The sequence below is a fragment of the Halyomorpha halys genome, unplaced genomic scaffold (assembly GCF_000696795.3).
Source record: "Halyomorpha halys isolate HHAL.00 unplaced genomic scaffold, Hhal_1.1 Scaffold12.1, whole genome shotgun sequence".
In the NCBI taxonomy this organism is placed as follows: domain Eukaryota; kingdom Metazoa; phylum Arthropoda; class Insecta; order Hemiptera; family Pentatomidae; genus Halyomorpha; species Halyomorpha halys.
The window spans coordinates 151,257-153,520 of NW_027109908.1; the positions used below are offsets into that span (position 1 = coordinate 151,257).

A 2,264-nucleotide genomic window follows, 5' to 3' on the forward strand; every position below is an offset into this window, starting at 1 on the left:
TTGAGACAAAAAAGGATACAAGTTTTGATTTATTTAATAAATAATTACCTTGCCTCAAGAAATTGAAATAATATAATTAAATTATTATTATAGTCAGCCATTGCTTTATTAGTTACAAAAACATCCAAAATAATACTTACACAATGAAAACTCGAACTTCAAGTAACCTAATACAACTAATAAAATAGTAACGAGCTCAGCTGGTCAGTTTCGTGACGTCATTCTCCATTTGACAGACCTAGTAACAGACTCTCAACCATGTTATATCGTTTTAACATGCTAAAAGAAGGAAATACTTCTCCATTTAACACGCACTAACATGTTAAACTAAAGATCATTAATCCCCTTACTGTTTGTTGTGTATAGATCTCTTCCGATTAACCAACGCAGTCTGTCTTTCGAAAGGTTTTCGATGCATTATGTCTATATCACTGAGGTTAGATGTGTTGGTTTCACCGTTGGGGACTGACACTTTTTTGTCATACACAATCCACTTGTCATCACACATGATTGTCCTTTCGAGAAAAGGCTCGTTTTTTATTTGCTTAGTAAGCAGTGAAACGCATGTTTCATAACGCTTCAGCTACTGCCGCTCAGTAAGTTCATGAGTTACCCATAGATCAACCTTTTTTTACTTAACCGATGGTCTTTTAGTGTCGAGAAACTGTCGATTCACTTGTATTTAGTTATACTGTTCCTTCGTAAAATCTTCGATGCTCCTTACTTTGTCACAAAGAAAATCATACATAAAGACCTTAATGTTCCCTATGTAACCGATCTAGCCCGAACCAGATATCACTCCTTCCATTATAAACTTCCTAACCACTAAAACCCTCTAGTTTCTAATCTTGCATCCTCTTCCAATCCTAACAATCCTCCGAGGCGCCTGAAAAGAAGATGGCCACGAGACCAGCTAATGTAAAATGTCATTAGAGTGCTACCAATGAGTAGTTGCTCTACACGCCTGTAACACTGCATAACTAAGATCATATTTACTAAATGTATTATGTAATATACAGTTGTAAACCTCAATACAGATATTTAAAAAAAAAGTTATACTGTAAGTTCTTTACTGTTTGGTTAGGGTTATATTCCACAATTAAAGATTTCTGAAATAAAAAAAACGGGTATTTCATACGTAGCACCTGGTTAATTACCAAAAATTTTTAAACTGTATCAGTTTTAAGAAGTTTAAAAATAAATAAACTTCATTACATACATTAAACTTACATTTTTTTTCTTTTATTTATTGATATTTACAACTGTATAAAAAATAACAAATAATAAAAAACAACTAAATTTGATCATAATGGCATAATGATAATGATATGATATAGCATGTACAGAAACTACCCAGTAGTAGAACTCTAAAAACATTTTACAATATAAGGTCACGAGGACATCATCTTTTCAAGCGCCTCGGAGGATTGCCAGGAATGGACTTCCTCTTCCATTCCTGGCAATCCTTCGAGGCTAGAAACTAGTGGGTTTGGGAGTTTATAATGGAAGGAATGATATCGGGTTCGGGGTAACCTAATCGGTTACATAAGGAACATTTAGGTCTTTATGCATGGTTTTATTAGTAACAAAATAAGGAGCATTGAGGATTTTGGATTGTAAGGATTGGATTCGAGAGGAATTCTCCCAAAGCTCAACTCCGTATGTCGAGATGGGCCTTATTATTGTCATGTAGATTAGTCTTTTGTAATGAGTTGGAAGTTTAGACCGTTGGTCTAGTACAGCACTTACTAATAGTCTGAATCTGCGTGCAGTTTCCAAGATAACGAATCTGTTCTACAGGGGTAAGAGCCACATTATTAAAGTATACTGTAGGGCAGTCGGCAGGTTTACGACGAAGTTAACTTACATTTAAATCTTCAATTATAGACAAAAAAGGTTTTTAATTAAAGTAGTTTAGTTTTTTGTGAATGTTTGCAGAAATGTGGTATTTAGTGAGTTAAATTTTTTTATAAAAACTTTCCTCAAACATATTAATATAATATATGACATAATAAAGTTAATTTTTGTGTATTTTATGCAAAAGTTTGCACATTTTGAGTTATACTGGACATTTTGAGGTTTTACTTCACGAAAATTAGGTCTCTGATGATACCTTTAAGCGTAAGTTGCGAATTTCAGTATGCCTTATTCCGAACTTATTGAAGAGAATTATTTTTTCTTCAATTAATAAGAAAAACTAACAGATTCTAAATATATATAACACACTAATACACCTTTATAATATACGATATAATAATAGATAT

At 32.7% G+C, this 2,264-nt stretch overlaps 1 protein-coding gene across 1 annotated transcript in view; it reads right to left on the bottom strand.

Annotated features, from left to right (window-relative positions):
• LOC106679390 (glucose dehydrogenase [FAD, quinone]-like) overlaps positions 1–2,264 on the bottom strand; it is a 15,538-nt gene that overhangs the window by 13,133 nt on the left and 141 nt on the right. The gene's annotated exons all lie outside the window — the stretch shown is intronic.